Source organism: Ptiloglossa arizonensis, chromosome 8 (genome assembly GCF_051014685.1).
Source record: "Ptiloglossa arizonensis isolate GNS036 chromosome 8, iyPtiAriz1_principal, whole genome shotgun sequence".
NCBI lineage: Eukaryota > Metazoa > Arthropoda > Insecta > Hymenoptera > Colletidae > Ptiloglossa > Ptiloglossa arizonensis.
In genome coordinates, this window is record NC_135055.1 from 12,034,374 (window position 1) to 12,051,905 (window position 17,532).

The window sequence follows — 17,532 nt, forward strand, 5'->3', positions numbered from 1 at the left end:
AAACGAAGAAGAAAAGAATACGATATACGAAATAAAAATATTTTAAAAAATTGTTACAAAACTTCACGTAGGATAAAAGAGTACTCGTTTCTGTAGATTATGCAGTACTCGTTTCGTTCGTGTAAGGGTTATTTCACCCCTAATTTATCATTTTTTGTCGTTCCTTTAATTTGGTAAACAAATTACTTCCAAATGATTTAACTACGGTTGGTACAATGCGTAAAAATAAGCTTCATATTTCTATACAAAAAAAAAAGAACTACTCCTCACACAGCATTTGCATACGATCATAAAACTTCAGTGTCCTATTTTCCTAAGAAAGGAAAGATTGTTATATTATTATTCACTATGCATACGTATGGAGAAGTAGACCAAGTAAAGCAGATGCCAGAAGTAGTACTATATTACAATCCAACAAAAGGAGTATATACACACGACCAACTTTGTTAACAAACGTGTCGATGGCCTCTGAGAATATTCTACGAAATGTTGAATGGTGCAAGCATTGCAACATGGGCAATTTTAAACGAAAATAAAACTAGAATTGATTCTGGATACAAACAGAATTCAAAGCATGCGTTTTTATAACAAATGGAAAAGCATTTAGTAATTCCACATGCAGAAAACAGACTGCATTTAAAAGTATTGACTGGATTATTACGACAATTGATGTTTGATGCATTGCAAATGAAAGAGACAAATTTGATAAAACACAATTGTTTCTGTATTTAATAAGAGTCGCAAACTTTGTTTCAGAAATATAAATAAAAACACTTTGAGAGAACTGTGAGGAAAAAATTGTTGAAACTTAATTCATTGACACTTTATCCTTTTTGAGATAATATAAAAATGACAAAATGATAAAATTCAATATCGTGTATTTTTTATATAAATTCGAAATTAGAATATACTATATCATATGTTAATTTCGAGTCAAGTTTTATTAGAGATTGAATACCAGATGGTAATTCAAAACATTGTAGAAATTACGTAATATAAATATTTAGTTAATAATAATAGACAGTTTTCAAAAGCAGTACAGTCTAGAGAAAAGAAATTGGTAAAAGTATATTGTAACTGCAAAAATATAAAGCAATCGCTGTACACTCGTATGGTCCAATACGTGACACAATTAGGTTAAGTTTAAAAATAGTACCTCAGAGTTGCACCTCACCTCTTTGCACGCTTTATTTTTCCTATATCCTTCACAGTAAATGAATATGTATAATATCATGGGATTTGTGCAACAGAGACGTAAAATAAATAAAATAAAATATAGAAATTGAAATTTCATCCTTAAAAAAAATCCACCTATAATAAAAATAGATCCAAATCAAAGATGAGAAAAATTCGAATAATAGAAGTTGTGTAAAAACCCAGTATTGTGATTTATCTACGACATTGATTCGGTCGATTCAGTGTACATATGTACATCAGTTTTTTTTTCGTTCAACGTGGTATAATTTGAGGTTAAGTTTACAAACAGTAAGTTTTTCATTTAACTTCCAAGATACGTATCTAATTTGATACAAATAATCATACGTTCACCGTTAGTAGTTCTAGTGTTAAGATGTAGTTCGATATCACGAAAGCAGGAAGATAGATCCGTCCAAGAATAAGCTCAAATCGGTGTTCCACAGACGAGGGAGGGTGTAGATTTTAGTACTAGTAGATAGATTTATCTTTTCCCTATCTAACTTCAAAGATACTTAACAATTGTAATTCGATACAAATAACAACACGTTCACAGTCACCAGTTCCAGTGTTAAGTTCCACTTCCATGTCACGAAGACAGGTAGCCAGATCCGTCCAAGAATAAGTTGAAATCGGTATTCTACAGACGAGGGAGGGTGTAGATTTTAGTACTAGTAGATAGATTTATCCTTTTCCTATCTAACCTCAAAGATACTTAACAATTGTAACTCGATACAAATAACAACACGTTCACAGTCACCAGTTCCAATGTTAAGTTCCGTTTCCATGTCACGAAGACAGGTAGGCAGATCCGTTCGAGAGTAAGATCGAATCGATGTTCCACAGACGAGGGTGGGTGTAGAATGGTTAACGAAAAGGGGGTTAGCAGTCGGGATAAGAGAGAGAAGATCCAACGAGCCGAACGAAGGAGGGCAAAGGGCGAACCTGGTGTGTCCAGTTTGTGGAATGGGTAGGACACGTGGATTTGTCGACGAGCGCAAACCACTGACATCGGAGGGGGGTTACGTCGACGTCGCAGCACCGCGGCGATGCAGTCGGTAATGCAGCACTTTGCATTGTTGGCGGGTAGCAAGCGGCAACGTTTACTACCGTCGACGTGTCAATCCGTCCCCGGTTTTACGAGCGCTGCGTAAATTCCACGGCCTTGGGTACGGGCGTCGTGCTCGCGGACCAACACTGCCGGGAGCTCGTGCATCGTCAACGACGACAAATGCATTAGACTTTATGGCGGCTGGCTCGTTAACTCTCCTCGTCCCATTCCGGTCGGCTGCACCTATACCAGTCCGGAAATGTCCAGACTTTGGCCAGACGTCCGCACCTGGATCCAATCGCGCACATCCGTCGACGCGCATCTCCCAAACTCGGCGAGCTTTTCGGCGCGCCAGAAAAGTGGACGATGGTAGGGGGCTACGGGTAGGGGTACGAGCGGTGAGAAGAGGACAGAACGCGAGGCTAGGTAGGTAAATTCGCTGCGAAAACATTTTGCTAACTGGACACTGGTTTTGTTGCATTGTATACGTCCGAGGACTAATTCCAGCGTTACTCGGGTAATTAGCTGCTTTGTCGGGAGCCTGGATTCCAGCCGACATTGATTTTCCTGCGCGAAAGTGTACGTGGCATTGTAATGATATAATTACGTACGAATTGATTAATAGGGATTAGGAACTGTGCGCGGAATAGCACCCGGTGGCGAAGTATCGCGACATTTCGAGGACGAGGGTGTTTGGAAAAAGTAGCGACGATCGAAGAGGGGAATTTTGATTTCGGATTGGAACTGGGAACTACTTGCGAAGCTTTTCTGCATTTCGTTCGAACTTTCGAGTATTCGAATATAATTCGAACGGTTGATTATTCGAACACTATTCGAACGGTTGATTATTCGAGTACTATTCGAATATTTTGTGCGTCGATCGTGCATCTGGATATTCGAATGATTTGGAGTATCAGTCGAGTAGCCTCAGCTCTGGTGCAGGTACACGAATACTTCCTTATTTGGATAATAATACTCGGGTACTCGAATATTTCGATCGGTTCGTTCGAATCTAAATTATTTGGTCTTTCGACATTCGATTTGATCTATTGCAATATGAATTATAAATTACACGGTGAAGCAACGAGAAGTTTACCGGATGAGGTTCGAGATAGTCCTATTATCGAGGTCACCGTCATCTGATATTTCACGAATTTTAAAACTTTCGATGACAAATGACTTTCCACCTACGAATAGGTGTTCGCGTAACCTACATTGTTTTCAAAATAGAAACCTATCTCGTTTGTGTAATCTCTTGTCCATTGAAAAGTGAAAACGTTCAACAATTTAATTTACTTAGATAAAATGTTTTCTGCAAAACGTTCAAATTTCGAGTCAATCGAATATGTTAATTTCGAGATACCGTGTACACAGTGCCGAGAAAATCTTCGCTACTTTTAAAAAGAGAAAGAAGTTACTATCACACGTTCGCCATTAGGAAACAATTTCCAAAATACTCTACCCACGATCGTCAACACTATAAATCTTACGATACAATTCACGGAACACATCCCCGAGTGCGTGCCTTTAAAACTAAAAAAAAAAAAAAACAAAAAAAAAACAAACGCAAATTGAACATCCAGATCCGAAATTACCAGAGGCTCGAAAGAACGCCTAATGGTAGAGAGCTTCTTTGAGTTCCTCGTCAGATCGCTTCGGGTCAGAGGTGTTAGTTTTTAAATAAACAACGATCCACGGAAGGTGAAACGTTCGTGAACGGTCCTTGTCGGCAATTTGGTAGACTTCTAAACAATTTCGCGCAAGAAGAGCCAGCCACCGTGGTAGACAAGAGCCAGGTCATTTCAGCGGTATGATCATGTTTAAATCGGTGGCTTGTACCACACTGGCAAGAAGCAACGCGGCGCCTCGGTGGCCGGGCTTTCGTTAAACGAAAAAAGGAGTCGGAGGAGGTTCCGTCGCGTCCGGAAATTGTTCGACTCTCTCAAAGTAGCGGAAGCGGGCGAGAAAAACTCGGCAGAACGAGGGCAGACATAGAGAACACCCTGTGATTAGGCGGCAAGAAAAATGCAGCCGACATTAATAGAGCCCCTTTAAGGAGCCTCGACGATACTACTCTCGTCGCCTCTCTGTTTTTCCCGTCTGCCTGGCTACCTAACAAATGGCGAACCATCCCGTCACGGTTTCCCTCACCGATCGATAGATTATTGTCACGACTTTTGTCGACTTTCTAACAGCGCTTCTAAAAATCGTTGTCGTTGACTTATCACCTCGACCGCGACCGGGACGCGGAAAACGTTGAGAAATGATCGCTGCCGGCTGAATTATTGCGCCGTATCAGGTTCCCAGCGGAAGTTGCATTATCGCGAACGTCGCGTTTTAATTTTACGAGTGCTTTTCGGAAATTCGCGTCGCGTGCGTGAACGAACGATCGATAAACGGCACCGCGAAACCTTTCGAAATATAGAACCGCCGCGTAGTAAAATTGTTTTCGACGATTAAAGGCCACTGTAAATGCGGCGAACGGATAACATTTAACTCGCCCGTTGTAAATTACAATCGGGCCCTTCGAGTCCGCGATAACCAACCGCCTGACGAAATATTACGAATATATCGGAATCGAACGTTGCTTTTATCGAAATTGAGTGCCCGCGAGTGTCAAAAATTTTACGATTTTTTTAGCAACGGTGAGGAGACAGGGGCTGGGGGGAACTCGTTCGCGAACGCTGCTAATTAAATCACGGTGCTTCTGTTATACTTTCGAATGTTTCTATTAACTCCGTTACGTTTGCGGTGGATCGAAGGTTACACGGGACGTTGTATCAGCGTTGCATCGGTGTATTAGCAAATCTGAAGTAACGGCGGTGCACTCGAAAACAACGTGTAATGAAATTTCTGTGGCAAGATTAAATTAGTTTCGTTTTCGAGCATATGCAACAACCAAGCGTGTAATTTATTCTCGGTTTTGACGAAACGTTCCACTCCTGTACCGTAGTCTCTCGTTAGTGTCGTAAATATCAAATTCGAGTTATTTTGGTTATTCGATTCGTGATCGTTGAACGATTTTATTGCGTAGATTTACAATTAGGGATACCGTATCTTCTAAGTGGAATTAAAAGCAAACGGGGAATTTAAATCGTGAAGGTAATGCTTTGACTATTAAACGATTTAATTGTACGATTGATTTTTCAATCGAATTTACACGGATATTAATTTGCAATATTTACAATTGCGTATTACAACTTCGTAACGTGTCTACATAATAAATGTATTTGGTATGTATATCATTGAGAAAGTATATTCAAATGTATGCGATACGATTTGCGATTCATTATCTGCACCATCTTTACATGCATATGTAAGTTCGCACTACATTTTGGATTGATATTTAAATATAATTATTTTCGGAAGGAATAAAATTAGCGTTGTAAATATTTGAGCGATCAGGCTCTGCACGAAAGAATTTAAAAGACATTTCACAGAAAATCAGGTAATTGATACGTGAACGATGGATAACAAATTTTTGGAAGTTTTAATTTTTAAATATTCTACGCTTCAAAGTGTACAATTTTCTATTAAAAATTGTACTCTTTGGTTCAAAGAAAGCAACTTACGAAGAAGCCCGGAAAATTTTTAGTAAATTGTTTTGGTAGTCAATATGTCAGTAGCAGAAAGTATGTAAATTATTTCAGCTTATAGCTGAATAATTATTTCAGAACATAGAAATCGTATTTCGAGTAAACTGTAATGGTTTAATTGATACACGAAGTAAATTTTGAACAGAAAGAAATATGTAATTTTTATTTATACCATACAAATCTGACAAACTTTCACAGTATATTTTGCATCGATAACAGTTAATAGGAATGCACTTGTGCTGCAGAACGTATAAAATTTACATTCATTAACAAACAAAGATTACGAAAAATACCAAGTACTTGAAAAAAAAAAGATGAATCCATTAAGAAATGTATTATCCAATAATTAAACATTGCATGAAAACATAATTTACATCAAGTTGTAAAGAAAATTAAAAATTTTCTGTTTCATTAATTTCCAATAATCTATTTCATTTTTTCTATACTCTTCTTTTGTACTTTTGTGAGAAATTGTTTAAAAATTTACATATTATACAGTTTGGGTGGTCCAGTGGAAAAGCGTATTAGTTAACATCTAATCTTTTTTGTAAAGTACTTTGCCTTTAAATTCAATCTACGAAGGAGTCGATGAATAAATTGCTCGATAAATTTCGTCGTTCGATAAGAAATGTAACTATTAAGTTCGTCGTTTTATTTCTCTAAAGATGTTACTACTGTTCGACAAATAGTGTGAAGTTTCGTGTAGATCTATCGACTCGTTCCTATATTTCCAGTTGTTCAAAGCTGAAGTGTCACAGTATTTTTTTTACAATGGAAAAAAGGACGAAACTTATACAACAACCTAGTATACCACACGTACCGACTGCGGAAGTAAAGGTACGGAAGTAAACGAGCGATATTCAGGGTTAAGGTTATCCCTGTCTGCTGCCAGTTACGATTTCTGAGCGGTACGTGGGGTTGCCGACCTCAGACTTAGAGTATGCTTTTCTCGAAGTTCACTGAGTTCGGTCGGCTGTTTACAATCACGAGGTATCTTCTTCGCATGCAAATTATAGTCAATTAAAGGCTTACTGCCCACCGTAAGCCGTGGTATCGATCCTGGAGACCCAGCATCGTACTTCTTCTTTCTTTTTTTCTTTCTTCTTTTTTCTTTTTTTTTTACGACAGGTGTACACCGATTGTGAATGATTGCTCAAGGCGTGGATCGATATATTGGGCGTGTCATAAATTAAACGATACACGATTATAAAGTTTTGTTGCCGCGCGAGGTATTACCGTTTCGAACAAAGAGTGCATTGCACGTGTCGTCCTTAAGCTTCAAGGTGCATCGGGAAGAAAGATAAGCCTCGTATCGTTCTTTTATTACCTCGTGCTTTTTTCTTTATTTCAAAATGGAGAAACTCGATACACGCGTCGCGTATCATTCTTGAGAAAGTTGTTCACCGAGAAAGGTCTAATATATGCAATGCAACGTGGGATATCGACCTCGAAGAAGGAACATCGAACCCTCTTCGTGACAAATAGGTAAATACGCAAGAACGAATGTGTCGGTAGCTTCGCTGTTGCTACACGATTATTCGTAGTCGTGTAAGCTATGAATAATCGAAGAGACTGTTTTCGAGTCGCTTTAAATTTCAATGTGTTAGTCTATATTTGACTCACTTCGTACGTTCACGGTATAGGTTTATTCTATTCCTTAATGTGCCACGAAGTTGAACATTGGATCGTAATTAGACGTACTCTTGTGGTATTTGTCATTTTCAGGAACGAGTTCTGTGAATCACTGACATCTACGAGTGTAAGCGTGCAATGCATATATATTTTATTTCGGTTGCAAATGATAAAAATTGTACACAGTACCGTTTCTCAGGTCGTCAAACAGTTATCCCCTCCATTGGAGAGATAATAACGAGCAAACTTCCCCTACCGGTTTCTTAGGCTGTCACAGCTCGGTCAACACCTGTGATAATTTGATAATCTACTACTACGATGTACAATATCGAGTTATTTGCTTTTTAAGATTGTTCATTGGTTACTAATTTCTCTAAAGATATTATCATTCGAGATTCGACCGAGTATCGAATGTTACGAACTGTTCTGGTTAAAATTGAATTGTTACAATGCTTTCAATGAATCTAATTAAAGGTATTGTCTCGAACTATGAATTAGAAAAAAAGTATCGGTTCTTATTGATACGAATTTGGTGGATGTCTAACAGGTGCAATTGGAGTTTGCAGAAAATACAAGACTTTGAAGTCTTGAAAACTTTCTCGAGTGGAATCCAGTCGGGAACTATTGGTACATGTTTCGATCGAGTGTTCTTTCGAAGATCATACGTCTAACTACCGAGTGTCTCGAAAATTATTGTCAGAGACCTGCAGACTCTCTATCCGGGTGTTTTATTTTACATAGGTAATTTAAAATTGCTCTCTTCGGAGGATTCTCAGAAACTCCAATTGGGCAGACATAAATAATTAAACGCTTCAGTGCGACGAAAATTGTCTAGTATTCAACGTATTTAAATGGCATGTTGTGTGTCTCTTCTGGTATCGCTTTGTTACAAATTTCTCTTCTTCTATTGGTATTTGTTCAATTGATAAATTTTCTATTTAAGGAGTCTGCAACCTAGAAGCGACTTTTGACATTTGTTTTTCTAATTACAGTACTTTGTAAATCCTTCAAATTTATCAATCGTAGCAGAATTACAATTTTGAGCAATGCTTTAATCTTGGAGTATTTAAAGTACGCTAGTATTATACAATTACTGTATAAAAAAATATATCAGAATACCTTAAAAAATGAACGATATATCTTTTTGAATTAACTTTTGCATTTGTTCAAAAATTTCCGTGATATTTTGTGCAGACAAAGCATGTTCTTCATCGAGTTTTTGTTTTTAGTAAAAATATCAATGATTTTAATATTGTTCTATCGTCTAGATATTTACGAGATTTATTTTTTGTTCCAAACCTCTATTTAAACCTTTCACTATTTCTCGATAATTTGACGAATATAAAAATTCTTCTCAAAGCATAGATCTATCTTTTATTAAATAAAACGCAAAAATGTTCCATTCAACTCGATACCTGGTGTTACTTGAGTATCGTCTCTTCCATCGACGTTTGAATAAATATTTCAAAGCCAACGTTGGTCGAAGATTGGTTGTATAATGATTGATTTCAAGTGTAATTTAGTATCGCAAACGATTCTTCGTTGTTACAACACATCGAACGTAGGCCCTGTTTTCCTCCATTTTACGCAAAAAAAATAACGCTAAAGTGTCTATAAAAAAGTTGAAAAAATTCCAAGAATGATACAAAAGGAGCAAAAAGAGAACAAATAGAAAGCTCGGATCCAAGCTTGACACTAGAACCACCAACAGTGAACGTATTATTATTTACATCGAACCAGATCTTCGAAGTTGGACCATTGGTTGTCCATTTCGATAACTGTCCGTGAATATTGTAGTCAAAAACTACCGTTAATAATCGAGTAATTTAAAAAAGAATTTCGGAACAAGTCGAATCGATCCATTTGCTATTTCCAGTGATCACCGAAAGCTGTTAGAAAAACGAAGAAATATCGTGCTGTAAAGAGTCGCGAAGAAACATAGTTAACAACAATGAAAATATCAAAGTCGGTCCACGGGTCGTGCAATTGACAATCAATACACTCGTTCGTTGCTCCGAATGTCGTTGGGTTGGTATTCGGTAACCTCTCGCGGTGTACAAACAACAAGAGACTCTCGCTGGTCAGAATGACATCGAGATATTACAGATCGGTATCGCGTACCAGAAGGGGTGTGGGGTGGGGGTCGGGGTATATTCGACTCGATTAAAAGTATCTCCTCTCGGAGCACAAATTACAGTCAATTAAAGGCTCGCGGTAACAACCACAACGTGATATCGAGCTCGAAGAAGGCGAACCGTTCGTTCTCTTTCGTTCTCTGGGGATGGACACACGAATACGGACGACTGCGTAGCGAGCACATATTTGCACGAAGTAACTCACGTCCGTGTATTTCTTGCAACCACGTACGTAGCTGTACTTACGTACAGAGTGTGAGATAAGATAGCCCGTGGTACCTACGCTCGCAGGGGGTGGCAGGAGGGAGTCGGTGGTGGTGGTGCGGTGTGGAGAAGTGGGTGGCAGGAGAGAGAGAGGGAGAGGGTGGGTGGGAGGCGGGAGGGAGGGGGGGCATATAATTGCAGAGGGCAAATGGAGAGAGAAATACAGTACGCGTGTACGTACACAGACACCGGCGCGCGAGCGAGGGCACCCTCGTGCACGTAGCCTCGTGTACGTGTGTTTGCGAGGGCGAAAGAAAGATGCGCGGAGATGTTCTCGCCAGGTCAGCACGGGGTCACGCTTGGAATCCAGAGCAAACTATCCCCTCCTTCGTTTTCCCTCCCGAGACCCCTCCGTTCCCTCTTCCCTCTAAGTTCCTCTTGCTTGACCGCTCGCTTGCTTACCTACCTACCCACCTACCTGCTCGCTCACCGCGTCCTTTCCTTCGTCGTCGTCGTCTTCTTCTGCTGCTGCTTCTTCTTCTTCTTCTTCTTCTTCTTCTTCTTCCTCCAGCTCCCCTACCCCACCACCGTCGTCCACTTCGTGATCTTCTTTTTCTTCGATGCCAAGTAAGAAGCCTATATACCATCAGTTCTTCGTATAACCCTTCACCTTCCCTCCTCTGTTCGTCCTCCTCCCGTCGAGGGATCAGGCGAACCGTGTCCGTCCCTTTCTGGCGATACCGTGAAACTGCCACGTGAAATTCGCGTCTTCCGCGTCATTGCGAGCCGATCCTCACGGACGACGAGGAAGAGACCGCTTGGACGTAAATCGATCTCTGGGGGAGAACCTGACGATGGTTCCACGGTTGTCGCAGGTAAATAGCCGGTATCGATTCTGCGATTACTCGCTGGGATTTGATACGGTCGATTTGTTTTCGGAAGTATTCGTTAGCGGTTGTCACGAGTACCCTGCGAGAATGTCGTCGAATATTATTGACTTTTTCGGAAAGTCGTTTCGTTTTCCAAAATGGAGAATATATAATTTAATAAAATGTTTATACACTCGAAAAAAATCGTGTTTCATTTTCACCCAAAAAAGTCACTTTGTTTTTCAAAATGGAGAATATATAATTTAATAAAATGTTTATACACTCGAAAAAAATTGTGTTTCATTTTCACCCAAAAGAGTCGTTTTGTTTTTTCAAAATGGAGAATATATAATTTAATAAAATATTTATACACTCTAAAAAAATTGTGTTTCATTTTCACCCAAAAGAGTCGTTTTGTTTTTCAAAATGGAGAATATATAATTTAATAAAATATTTATACACTCGAAAAAAATCGTGTTTTATTTTTACAAAAAAAAAAAAACGAAATGACTTTCCGAATAACCTAGTATTATTGTTGTTTTTATTACTACAAGGAGTTTAATACCTACACGTGGAAGTAAATACAGGTAGGATCATTTCGATCGCTTTAAAATTTGGGGAAAAGTTTTATCTACGTAGGAATCTTGGATAAGGAATTGTAAACTACTCTTTGTCCTTTGCTCGATGAATAAAAATTGAAATTATTCATATCTCGCAACGAACATATAAAAATTGAATCGATTCGTTTGTTATCGTTTATTCGAATAATGTTTCGTTCATTTTAATTATCAACCCCGTGAAAGAGAATTTTCAAACTTATAGTTATGAGCCACAGATGTGGATTAAATCCTTGGGAACGAGACGTTAAAAGTAAAAAGTGTTAGGTTAAATTTGAAAACAGGTATTTGAGTGGTCATAATTTTCCTGGCGAAAATTGTGATAAAGGGAAAAATAGAGCAACTCCGACCTACTGCTGAGGTATTTCCAACCGCTTCGTGTATTTGTTAATAACCAAGCGGTATTATGTTGTCAGAGGTAATTTTTACCAGATGTGTACTTTTGCTATTTTTATACTTAAAATGTTATCCTTATAGTACAAAGTGTTTAGTGGTCGATATTCTTTTATCGACAATCGTATAAAAAATTATAATTTACATTTGTGAATTAGGCTACACATTGATAACCTATTAAGACTCTTTAAAATCAGATCAATTTTTATTTTTCTTTCAATTGTGTCAGGATTAGACAAAACCTCAACGATACGTTTTCGACTAATTTTAAAATAATCATTTCCCTTTTAAAGTAAACCTACAAGCAAAGAAAAATAGAAAAGCACCGACTTGACTTCCTCATGAATTACAATTATAATTGTTCCAGAATTATTAGACTAATTACGACGATGTAAAATCAACATCGATCGAGTTGAACAAAATTTTTACTTCGATAACTTGTTAAGTAACTATTTGGTAATATTTTTAAACAAGTTCATTCACTTCGTTTCGCATATGAAAAATTAATTTTCATTTACTCTAAGAGCATAGGTACAAGAAAATAAAATGGATAGAGACGAGGTGTAACTGAAGTGCTGTTTCTCAACTTAACTTCTCCAAGTCGGTCTCGCGTGTTTTTCCTACGATTGCCATTGTTTCGTAACCAGAAGTGTAAATTTATCATTTAAATCCTATACATATCCCATAAAAATTTATCGAATGCAAAGATCGGTAATATTTACAAATCGACGAAACTGCAACGTATGTACATCCTACCGCGTGTTATCGGAACGCCGTAACGAATATAAAACGTTTACCCCCCGTGTCGCGTCTAATAAAGGGATACAGTCGTGAAAACGTTCCACGATCGTAATTACCCTACCTGCTCCCATATACACGAGACTGAAATATACTCAGAATACATAATCACGTAATCAGCGAGGTGAAGAAACGCTAGGAACCCTGTTACGTAACCTAACCTCAAACAGTATCTCGGTCGCGAAATATTCCGCAACGACGATCGAATCCGATATCGGAAGTTTAATTTTGCCACGTTCTCATCGCCGGGAGACTTTTTGGAAATTTCGTCGAAATGTGGCGCCCTTTTATCGTCGGTTCACCGTATCCGTGAGAATGTCGCGGAGGCAATGGCTAACGAGCACCATGGGAAAAGGCGAAAGTCCATCCCGGTACGTGCGTCGCAGTTAGTTTCGCGCGCATACGTAATCAGAATTTGCGTGTAGAATCTCGACTTTCGTGGCGTTCAAAGGGGCTGCACGAGACGCACTTAAAAGGTGCCACGGTGTAGCACACATTCACGTGCTGTCACTTATAAGGCAAATCGTTTCGTCGCGGCACGGGGATACCTTTACGGGCGATGCAATTCCTTCGGTTGCTCGTCTACGGTGCCGGGCAACTAACTATTCCTCTACGGTCGCGTCGATACGACGATAATCAGCGGGATAATTCAACGGATCACAAGCCAGCTTCGGAATTTAACTTCGTAATGTCATTCGACTTTCACAGCTCGTTTCGAAACCACGAAATTTCCGACGAAATACAACGCCGATCGAAACTTCGGACTCCCTTGTCGATCTGCTAACAACGATTTTATATATAATTGGTCAACGTTCCAGGTATCGATCCTTTGCACTCGAAGCTTTTTCTGGTAGAGAGAGTATCTATCGATACTTCGATGAAATTTCTCCAAGCAAAAATTACGGGTAATTTATTCGATGAATCGGGTTGCGAGTTAGAGGTAGTCGAAATTAGAAACGAAGCGAAAAGTAGGATTGCAAAGTGTCGTTGGAGCGATAGGTATCGTTAGAAGGTCAATTTTGTGGGGTAGAATTTCACGAAGGGAGAAGAAAATTGCTCGAAATTTGTCGGCGAATTTTGAGAATAATATCAGATAGAAATATAAAGAGAAGGAATAGTTGTATAAAAATAATAAGTGTGAGTACGTAGTGACTGGTAGCATCGATTTGAATCCAATGGAACGCTCGTGGGAAGACCTCGATCTCTAGTTACACCTTTGGTTTTCTGTTTAGAGTCAACTCGAAGTATTCTAGGGAGCAAGAAAGATCAACATTGCAAGAAATTGTAAGTCGTATTAGGCCAGACATTTTAGTCAGGTTTCGCAATGCCCGCGACCACGCAAAAATAACAAGACACTGTCCACATTCTCATTAATCCAAGAGCGATCTTTCTTTCTCCTTACAATAGTCCGAGGTCAGAATCGGTGAAACTCTAGTTTCATCTAAGGTAAGGTTTGCTGGGTCAGCCTTACTAACAATACCCACACGAAAGGTCAATTTTGTAACCTTTCCGTTTCATGTTCCAGTCGTGGAACGAAACTGTACGATTGCTCTACGAAGGTCCTCATCTTCTCAAGCATCGAGAATAGTTACCTGTCGCTACGAGTAGACCTAAAACAGCTGAAAAAGTCACATGCATAGTTCATTCCATACAGTAACTCGTGCTCAATGATAAAATGATAAATTCTGTAACGCGACAAGAAAATCGATGAATTTTACTTTTTCAAATACGCCGATATGAAAAAGAATTGAAACGAGTTTCCTGTACACGAGATACCGAATTTCAATAAAAAAATCAACAATTATCTAATCTCACCGTTCCCAAAGTATTCCCGTATTCATTGATTCGAATGATACACAGCACCCAAGGCCACGAAGAGTACACACGGTCGTATACGTTAATACTCACCCTTAAGTTTAAATTGCACACACGTTGAATTTAAACGACAAGTGTCGAAACTCTCTTTCGAGTGAACTTTCGCGACGTCGGACCGGTTCGTTCTGGACACCTCACGGTGTCGATTGGAAACATTTGTTCGCCGGTGTATGCCCAAACGCAGTTTCCACGTTTTTCGAGTTAATTTCCTCTCCGTTCTCGGTCCCTTTCTCTTCGCCGTTTGCGCGATTCGAGCGCAAGATTCAGCTCGTTACTCAGCGCGCCGGTTACGAACGCAATTACGCGTTAAGAGGCACGCGAGCAACGCGAGCAACGCGGGCGCGGATCGGTGGCGGGCGTCGCGGGCACGTTCGTCCGCAGGACGCCTCACGGTCGCATTCTCGTTCCGGATACAGTTCCTCGTTAATTTCGGCTTTCATCTCAAAGAATCTTTCGGCGCGCGGCAGTGAAAAAAGCAATATCTGCCGGGAGCGAGGCCGTTAATTATGCGCCGTCGGGCGGTGACGTCGCGCGGTTGGTCCGGTACGCGGGCCGGTTCTCTATGTGCACGCGTACCAAGTATTTTCCATTTCCATGATTGGACCCGGCGAGGAATTGGCGGCCGGTGTGTATCGCCGCGACAGATGGAGATTCGTGATTCCGCGCGCGGCAGAGGAAGGCCGAAGTGAAGAGAGATGCCCGTGAACGGGCCGGTGAGCGGAACCGAGACAACCACCGGGAGAAAAACGGAGAGAGCGCCACTCACCGGATGGGAGGTCGCCGCGTGTTAGGGACGCGCCGCGTGTCAATTAAGTGGCTCTGACCGGTGAGATACGGGAACTCCTTTCCATACGGATATGCATACGCCCGTTCCGAATCCGCTTCGGTTATCGTTTACATACACACGCGCATAAACAGATCCGTTTGCTGCAATATACACGGACGGATGTCCGACAGTGGCGATGGGACTGTGGCCCGGTTCGATACCATCGGTGTGTACCTTTTGTTCGGGACCGTACCACCTCTCCAAGGGAATCGAGCCTACTGGAAGGAGATACGAAGAATACACACGGGGGGACGCGCGGAGGGATATCTCTTCTTTACCACGCGTAAATTGCGTTCACCCGATCGGGGTATCTTCTGTCGTGGTTTAGAGGCACAGTGGAGCACTCTTTTCGACGAATTTTGCGTTTAGAAATTTTGTCTATTGATTTCCACGTTGTTCTGATAGGGTGAGTGCATCTTTGGGGGTAATTTTAAAAATTGAAAGGAGCTTGGGTTTAGAAACTTAACTTGGTCGTTTCGAGGGACAGTGGAGCACTCTTTTCGACGAATTTTGCGTTTAGAAATTTTGTGTATCGATTTCCACGTTGTTCTGATAGGATGAGTGTATCTTTGGGGGTAATTTGAAAAATTGAAAGGAGCTTGGGTTTAGAAACTTAACTTGGTCGTTTCGAGGGACAGTGGAGCACTCTTTTCGACGAATTTTGCGTTTAGAAATTTTGTCTATTGATTTCCACGTTGTTCTGATAGGGTGAGTGCATCTTTGGGGGTAATTTTAAAAATTGAAAGGAGCTTGGGTTTAGAAACTTAACTTGGTCGTTTTGAGAGGAAGTGGAGCACTCTTTTCGACGAATTTTGCGTTTAGAAATTTTGTGTATTGTTTCTCACGCTTCTCTGGTGAGGTGAGTGTATCTTTAGGGGTAATTTTAAAAATTGAAAGAATCTTCTTTATCTTTGATTCGTTTTTTCGAAATTGTCATCCAAAAAAGAATGTTGCTCGTTATAATATAATAATTACTATAGAAATGCTGCGATAAAAGTGCTTAGAAACTTATTCTTGAAAATCCGTATTACATTTGGTACGCCATCTAAACTTACAAATAGTAATAAATACAATATTAGAAAATATTCAAATAATTGTTACACAACTACACGATAGAAACACTATTTGCACCCAAATTCTATGATCGTAAAATGAAAAACGTTAACTCGAAGTATCGAGCACGATTTCAATTCGAAGATCTTCGTACGAAACTTACAGGTAGAAAATCAGAATGACGAGTTTCGTCGAATCGGTCTAAATTAGACGAAAAAGGGGAGAAAGATTTGCAAAAATATTGGCAACGCGGTTCAAATAATTAAACACTTTCCGTAACGTGTTATTTCAAACGCAAGTTTAATGGTTGATTTTTCGTCGAGCAAAGAGCTCTGTTAAAGGTTTCCCGACGTTTCATGAAATAAGTGCTGCTCTTTTCAATCGCCCGAGGAGAATCAGTTTCCCTTTGACTTGCGAGTGCTTGCCCGTAGGTGTATAATTTACAAGGCCAATTGAACTTGTTAACCAAACGTGTGTGTATATACTTTGCGTAAATGACCCCACTCGTTTTATTCTTCGTTCTATCTCTACCTTATGGCATCTCGTTGCTAGTACGTACGTATTCCGCAAGGTCTTTTGTCTCTCTTCCATCGTTTCCCATCGTTTTCAGCGTCTTTGGTCGCTCCTCTCCTTTTCTCTTCTTTTTCCTTCTACGGTGCACCAAGCGCGTGACACGAGACCTCGTTATGATGACCCCAGCTGGAAATGTTCACGAAGGCCCTATCCATCGCGATCAAGAACCGATCCCTGTTTGCCTTCGGTCTCAATGACCCAGGCATCACGAAAGTATTATCCTTATTCTTTTCTTTTCGCAATTCCGCTTGCCGTCGAGTTCCTTTTCAGGAGGAATGCAAACGCGAATGGGGATTCTCGCGAACGTCGAGCAACAATTTATCGCTGGTAAAACGAGGTAAGAAGCTTCAAACGACGACGTTATAAATTACGAATCGAGAAGAGTCCAAAGTTTTCTAACGATACGAGAGAAACCGGTGACAATAGTTCGAGAAACGAACCGAATCTGAATCATCGGGTACATTTTCGTTACAATTGTTTTCGATCAGCTCGTGTCATTATTGTTTCGGTACATTTACGAATACGTATTTTATTCGAAAAGTATCTCGGTTACTCGAGTTCCCAAACGACTGTTCCTATAGTAATTATTAGATTTTCACGTTCGAAAGAATCTGTACGTTGTACCTCACTCTTTGATAAATATAATTCACATTTTGAAGAGGACTCGCCGAATGTGTACGCGAAATTGTCAATACCCAATTTACAGGGTGAGGTGA

At 40.0% G+C, this 17,532-nt stretch overlaps 1 long non-coding RNA gene across 1 annotated transcript; it reads right to left on the reverse strand.

Moving 5' to 3' along the window:
* Nucleotides 1-1,689: 1,689 nt before the first annotated feature.
* Nucleotides 1,690-1,990, reverse strand: LOC143150676 (uncharacterized). The gene is made up of 2 exons (XR_012993131.1): nucleotides 1,915-1,990; nucleotides 1,690-1,834 (listed from the first exon to the last, which is right to left on the reverse strand). It is a non-coding gene; the product is annotated as an uncharacterized LOC143150676 (long non-coding RNA).
* Nucleotides 1,991-17,532: the final 15,542 nt, after the last annotated feature.